Raw genomic sequence first — 7,857 nt, 5'->3', positions numbered from 1 at the left:
AGACTGGTTATAAAGAATGCTTTTTTTTTTCCTTTGGTATGGAATGTCTGAAGGTGACAATGTATGTTTTTCAAGAAGTGGTTCACATTATGATTTTTTCTAGATTTTACCAGTTTTTAATTTAATTGGCTTATGAATGTGTGTAAATATGTGATGAGAACTCAAAAGGTGAATGTGGCCTTATGAAGCATCTTAAGTGACCGGTACCCATTCTAGGTTGAATACTGAGGTATTGTGCCAATGAAATAACATAGATGTGAAGGATTTGAAGTGATCCACCCTGTGCTCTGACAATCGTCCTGAAGAGAAGGAACATGACATAGCCAGTAAGCATCAAAGATCAGACCTGAACAGACCCAACCAGGTGGGGTTTCACAGGCAAACACATGTTGAGTTCACTGCTCCTCAGTTGCCGTTGAAGTATCCATTAATGGATGAACCACTAGGCAACATTAAGATGCCTAAATCTTTTGAGAGATTAAAAAATGGAATGTGATATTTAAGTAGAATCAGGCTTTAACACATGCTGTGGGGGAATAGAGCAATACAAGTGCAGAAAGTTTTTCTGGCAGACTTGGACCTATTTTGAGAGGGGAGGTTTAAGTGTGTGTGTGTTTATTATATTGAACTGCTGCTAAATTAATAATTAGTGAACCTTCTGCTGAAAACTAAAGGAGATGCTTTCATTTCAGCTTCACATATTAGCAAGTCAATTTGTATGCTTTTCAGATTTTTTTTAACAGAATGATTTTATTACACTCTTTTCCCAAGTTTTTTCTTCTTCCAAAAGTATACATACAGTTTGCATAATGGAGAGCCGTGTATTTGGTGTGCATTCAATCATTTTGAATATCCCTCAATATCACATGTAAATCCTTTGGAATATTACCAGTGGTTTACATGGGACCTAGAGATTCAGCACCATTCATTCCCCTCAGGAAATGAAAATTCATGGATACCTTCAAGCTAATTCATGGATACCTTATAAAGAGTTATACCAAATGGGTATGGTGGTATTATACGGTAACACAAGAACTTCAGCCATTGAACTAATATATTTCTATAGTGGTGTTAATGGTGGATGAAATGTATTGAATGAGTTTATGTGAGTTGAAGTATTGAGGAAATTTACATATATTTGCACATACGTACCACTTGTCCCAAGTTACTCCACAGAGCTATATCTGTTCTGTCTTCTGTTTTTAACATTGCAAGCAAGTTGTACTCAAAATGTACTGATTTGTACAAGCGATATACAAATATGTAACTTCATTTTTTTGCAACTGATCTCTTGTCCTCCACCCCCATCCTTGCTGAAAATGCCTGACCTTGCCCACCACAGGGGCTGCGATCTCTCTTGTTTTAAAAATTCACCATTTTGAGTTCCTTACTCAGCTCTTTAGATGGTTTCCCATTTCCACGCTTCCCACAATGCATCTGGATGCAAGAGGAAGTATATATAATACAATGAATGGGTGGAGGATGACGGGGGAGTGGGCTGCTCTAGGGTCCACAGCTGTTGTCCCTCCTCGTTGGTTTTATCCTCTCAGTCAAGGCCCGACTCTGCTGTGCTAACTCAGGTGGCGTCCGTCTCAGGTTGACGCGCTTTGGCTACACCCTCAGCGGCCTCCCCTCGGCTGACCGAGCACCGCCATGTTGGATGCTGCACCACTTGCCATCCGGGAAGCAAAGAATCTTCCAGCCTCTGTCCAGAGAGTAAGAAACATCCTACCCAGGATCTGCACCCACCTCCAAGGGATCACTATTGCAATCTCTCTTCTGAGATTCAATTCAGGGGGGTTAGGGGAGAAAAGACAGTAAAGTCTCACCTCATGCCCCACCCCCACCCCCCTCTCTCATGCTCAAGCGCCAGAAACTACAGTGGCCAGAAGAAATTTCTTCCTGTGAGGTGCAAACTTTCCTCACCTTTCCCTTATCTGATATTCTTATGTCTTTTCACTAGGACTAAATATAAAATTATTCTCAGATTTGTAAGTTTTGCTCTTATTTTGAAAAATCATGTTTTGCGGGGAGGGGGTCTATTGTATAATCTGCCTGCGTACCCGCAACCAAGCCAGGCTTTCAACGCACGGTCTTATAAAGGAACGTAAGGATGCCTGAGGAGGAGCCCAAAGCAAAGCTAGGCTCCCTTTGCTCTAGGCTGTCTCCCAAAAAGTGGAGGGGCCAAAGGGGGTCCAAGTTTATGCTGCTTCTAAACGTTGGAAGGAAAAAAATGTCTTCTTCCTTCTGGGCATATTCTCCTTCTTAGAGTCAAAGTTGGGATTTTCCACATATAGCAGCCTCAATGTGGCTGTTGGTTGGTGTGCTTTATTTTATTTTACTTTATTTTTACCTTCAGCATCCTAGCGGAGAAGAGAGTACTTTTGCAAGTACCTGGTGAAGGGCAGATTGCTTCCTCTGGTATGATGAATCTCTGGTTTCCAAGATGCCACGATCACAGCTGGTTCCAGGATTCCTGGAACCTGGCTTGGACAGGTTGGCCCTTGTCCGTGTGTGTCGCTGGGAGAAGCTAAGTCATAAGGAAGAGGGCTGGAGGGATAAGCTGGAGATAGGTTGACAGGGGCAGGAGGGCAGAAGTCAGAGCTGGGTCCTTCCCTGAGCTAGCTAGCAGACAGTGGGGGTGGACTTGGCGAGCTGATAAACTGAAGGGGTGGAAATGTTCTCAAAATTTAAGGGAACAGAGTTGGAGCAGACAGCTATATCTGCTTATAAAACAAATTAATCATATCCGCCTTCATGGCCACCGGAGGGAGGAATCCATGGGTGGAGTGCCTTGTGAAATATTGCCACATCCCTTGGGAAGTGCTGGAAATGAATTTCTCACCATGGGATGGGTGAGCACTAAAGACACCACCTGTAAATAGGAGAGCACCAGACTCGCCCTTTACAACAGGAAGTGTTTACCTGAGGTCCCTGAACTTCTAGGGGACCCTTCAATGGTAGGCACGGGTAAGTTTACCCTTGATATGGCTCGCAAACTTGTGTGCATGTGCCTTTGCGCATTTTGTCTCAGGAGATGTTCTGGTACTTAGAGCAGATTCTCAACAGAATCTCTGATTCCAAAATATCAAGGGCCATGACATTAAAGGAAATGCAAACAGGTAACTTCTAACTTGGTACATGAAAACTCTTGTCCCTTTCCCAGAAATTCCATTGGAAAAAAGCGGTGTCACTGATCACAGAATTCATTTTCCAGTTTCATGAATCCCATTAGTGATAAAACTCATGCAAAAATGTCCACTTAAAAGAGAACAACTACAGAAACAATAAGAGGACAAAGCCTGCCTTGGGTCCCCCATGAACATGCTCATAGGACCTTTACTATAAATTGGTGAGGAATTAAGAATTTCTTTAAATCATTGGGATTCTTTACAGGGATCCAGCTTTGGAAAATTCATTTGTGAGCCAAGCAGTGTGTGTGAGGACATGCAGTAGCACATGATAAATAAGTTAAGGTTTCTTTAAGGAATTAACGATTCATTCTCAGGAGGCCTTTATTTACTATAAAACCCCGAGTGCCTTTTGTCCTTATCATGCTGATAGTTACAGGGAAATTGATTCTCTTCACAGAATTTCCTGACTGTCTCCATAAACCATCAGATGCTCCTGGCCTTCCCCTCCTTGTTTCAGTAGCTGCTCTGCAATGGTCAGCATCATCCTCTCGGCAGCAATTAGAGGTAATAAGTAGGAGCTTACACAATTGATGGTGTAATTCGCCTGGACAGTGTGGAAGCAGCAGTTAGGAAATGCCTCGCCAAGCAGAGCTCTTGTACCTGGTGCCTCCCTCCCATCAATTATCCACATAGCAAAGCCTAATGAAGGCACAAGGCAGGTGGTGTGGGGACCGTAGGAGTTCGGATGCAGAGCTTTCTGGTCCAGCTCAAAAGGACCAGACTTTGCTTAGTATGATTGCTATGAATTCCTTCTTCCACAACCCTAATTGATGCCTGTCTTAAATTAACCCTGAAAAGGTTTTGAGGAAAAGGGGGAGTAGAGGGGAAGGAGGGGAATGTGCATGATCTTCTCCTTATATGTCTTTCTGCAACAGTGTTTTTGATCTCTAGCGTATCCTTTTGAGTCTTTCTTAGCATTGCCCATCTCTCTGCTTATGTTGCCTATCTATTCTACATGTTGTCTTCTTTGTCTATTAGCACTCCCAGCATATTATATTATATTATGTATAATAGTATATGCTCCCAGCATATTATATTATAGGTTTAAATTCCTGATCTGATAATTCCAACATCTCTGCCTTTTCTGAGTCTGGTTCTGATGCTCGTTCAGTCTCTTCGAACCGTGTTTTTGGCTTTAGTATGCCTTGTGACATTTTGGTGAATGCCAGATGGCATGTACTGGGTAAAAGGAACTCTGGTAAGTGTTGGTATGTGGTATTGTTAAAGAATACTGGTAGTCAGATTTCTCTCTTTTGAGCAGCCCTTCCTAACTTTCTTCCAGTCTGCCTCTCCGTCTTCTCCTCTTCACAGTTTGAGTGCATCTAAGATTTGTTGCTCTGCTCTATTTCATAGGCTTAAGGGAACAGAACAGACCCCTCCAACTTTCCTATTTCAATTTTTCAACATCTCCTCATGTTGCACAGAATAAGCAAAGTGTAAGGCTGAATAAAAAATCAGGTACAAAGTTCCTCAGAGTATTGTTAGAAGTTATAGTTGATTAAAATTTGAGACTGTTACTTGTGAAAGATTGTCTGCTTTATGGAGAAAAGGCCCAGAGTATGAATCATAAATAAATAAAATGAATAATCCCATTTCCCATAAGAGACAGATAAAAATGGATATTTTTTCTTAAAAGAAGTCAAACTGCAAAGAAGGAGAATAGGACCAATTGTGAATTTAAATGATGCCCAAATATTGCAATTATAACTGCATTTCTCATAAAGAGTGAAATATTTCTTAAGGATTACAGATTAAATTTAATTTCAAACCTCTGCAAGGATAATTTATTAAGTGGAAGGTACCATTTTAAAAGGAATTACTTCTGTACATAGATTTTTTTTTTTTCTCCTTTGGGTTCTCAAATCACACCACTTGATTCTGGATTGAACTTTCAGAAAAGTTTTTCTAAATGCAAACACTTTTTAAAAATAATGTGGTAAAAATATGGTTTGGGAGGTTGAGCCAGGAGAGTAGATATCACCAGTTACCAAGTGTTGATTTTCTTAACTATCAGAGTCTCAAACATAAGAAAACATTTATAAACCGAGAGTTAAAAATCAACTGCTCTTAACATTAACAACACGAGGATGGGGCTAGCTATATTCAATCATTTATAGTTTCAAGCATATTTACCCTCAATCAATGTTCAAAAATACATTTTGAAAGAATGGAATGCTATTTAACTACAACGAAGTGGAATAACTGGCAAAGCATTGGTACCTGCACATTTACTTAACAATAATCTACATTCCTCCAGAGCCATATTCCTATTTGAAAGTTTGAAGGAATTGTTCTAGATTTCATTTTGCTGAAACTCTGTATATGATTAATTATGTCTGTCAAAATTTGTGCCTATTTTTCCTGTAATAAAACCTTATATATCTGGGATTGATGGCAAGAAAACTCTAATATGCATGGACTGAGCATGATCTGCTATGAACCTTCTCACAACTAGACTGCTTCTTGGATTCTGATGATCAGTTGGTTCATTTGTGTGACTCTATTGAACACATGACGTTGATAGTGAATGAGATAAATGGCACTATCAATTCTCAGAAAATCCAGGATATCTGAACTTTAAATTACTCGAGTCAAATTGGGATTTTTCTTTGTGATCAAATATCCCTGCATGCCTCTTCTAGATTCTCTCAAGTCACTTAACTTTTCCTGTGCTTCTGCTTTTCACATCTGTTTTTGGGAAAATGACACCTATCTGTCTCAGTCTTCTCCTGTGCTTTTGGGAAAGGAAATGTCAAAGCCCAGAAAGCAGGTTGGGGGCTCTCTCAGACATCCTAGGATCAATCCACAGAGAAGCATTGTTTATTTATCTATTTATTTATGACCACGCTGTGTGGCATGTGGGATCTTAGTTCCCTGACCAGGGATCAAACGCATGCCCCCTGCAGTGGAAGCGTGTAATCTTAACCACTGGACCACCAGGGAAATCCTGAAGCATTTTATAAATAAGGAAATTCTGAGGATAGTGCAGTTTTATACCCCTGGATGTTTTCAAAACTGCTTCTTTTGGAAATTCTTTGGGAAGAGGAGCTGTTCTACCTAAAGGTCATATTTTAAATATTTATTAGAAAGTAGTCTTCATTTACTGAGGGAACACTGTTTGCTCCAAGTTTTGGGAAAGTGGGATGGTAGGGGGGTGACTAGCTGTTCTTGCTTTTAACCTTGATAAATCATAGGTCTCTTTCCAGGGTTCACACTTATGTAAACCATGTTGGGCCAAGTTGGAGAAATTCAGGAGGGAATTTTGTTTTTGTTTTTGCTCTGAGCTCTTGTTACTATCCAGCTATGGTCTCAGGCAAAGAGACATTGGTGAAAGGTGTCCTGAGATTTCCATGATTTACCTTGTGACTTTGGATTTGTTACTCAAGGTTCTATTAAATCCTTTCACAAACACTTTGAGTTGTAATTTCTTGGCTTCAAGTCCCAGGTGAAAATGAGCCTCAGAAAGTAAATGTGAAGTCAGAGGGCCGCTCAATGGCTCCATCGGGGCTCGGACTCTGACGTGGAGCCACCCAGGGCATGTCCTGTGTTTATGACGTTTCCCAACTCCTTTCCTTTTTGTCAAAACTTCTGTCCCAAAAGCATTCCCTCAGGGCCTGTTCTGCTGGTTGATAGCCTGCTAAACTTATAAATGAATCCAAGCTAGTGTTCTACTGAGTGCTATTTTTCTGGGATAATGTAACTGCATTTCAACACAGATATTCTTCAGATAACTTATTAATATACGAGAGTGGATCTGATGCTGACATTAGAGTCACGTGGCCAACTGGTGAGGCAGACATTTGGGGGACAATTTGGGACTGTTAGCATCCTTCAAATTGAAGTGTGTGGTAGGCAGCCCCTACTTTGGAAATTCAAGAGTATTGGTCTTGATAATGGTGTTTCTACCCTTTTGCATGAATATTATTAAGAAGATATATATGGGAACACCAGTCTCTTCCAGTATAATGTTATAATTTCGTCCCTGAATATTCATAGGAATTTATGGTGTGGTTATACCTCCTGTGTATTTGGAGAAATACCCCCATTATATTCACTTAGGGCTACTGTTCTAGAGGCCTCACTGCTTTCTAGTAGCCTCCATTGCCTATGGCAGGGCTTTCTGGTGCAGAACAAGTCACCATGCATCTGGGTCTCAGTTGTCTCACCTGTAAGGTAAAATGGTGGCACTCAATGGTCTTCAAGTTTCCTTGCAGTTCTAATACTCAGAGTTTCAACGTTTGCCCTGCTTTCACTGGCTTCTAATCTATCCCAAAATGTCTTCAGATTTCTGGGTGGTGGAATGAACAATCTCTGTGTGTAGATTCAAGATAGAGAAAATCTGATTCTAGGAACTTGAAGCTCTCGGTTGCAGTAATTGCAGCTCACCTCTGACCTTGAAAAGCCATTCCTTGGCGGCCGTGGAACTCATTACTTGAGAGAGGTTTGCTGTAGCCCTAGTTTCTCTGCCTTTGGAAGAAATAAAGTTCCCCTGCCTCATTTCTAACCTTCCTTTCATGGCAGTACCAGAAATCTTGATTTTATTGACTCCTCAGGAAAGATCTTAGCCATCTCCCAACATTCAGTCACTTCTGGGTCTGATGGATGAAGAATCAAGGTCTTGTACCTTTTGCTCTTCCAGAGGTAATAGATATAGTTTGCTGTG

Source organism: Orcinus orca, chromosome 15 (assembly GCF_937001465.1).
Source record: "Orcinus orca chromosome 15, mOrcOrc1.1, whole genome shotgun sequence".
NCBI lineage: Eukaryota > Metazoa > Chordata > Mammalia > Artiodactyla > Delphinidae > Orcinus > Orcinus orca.
Note: the sequence above shows the minus strand (reverse complement) of the source record.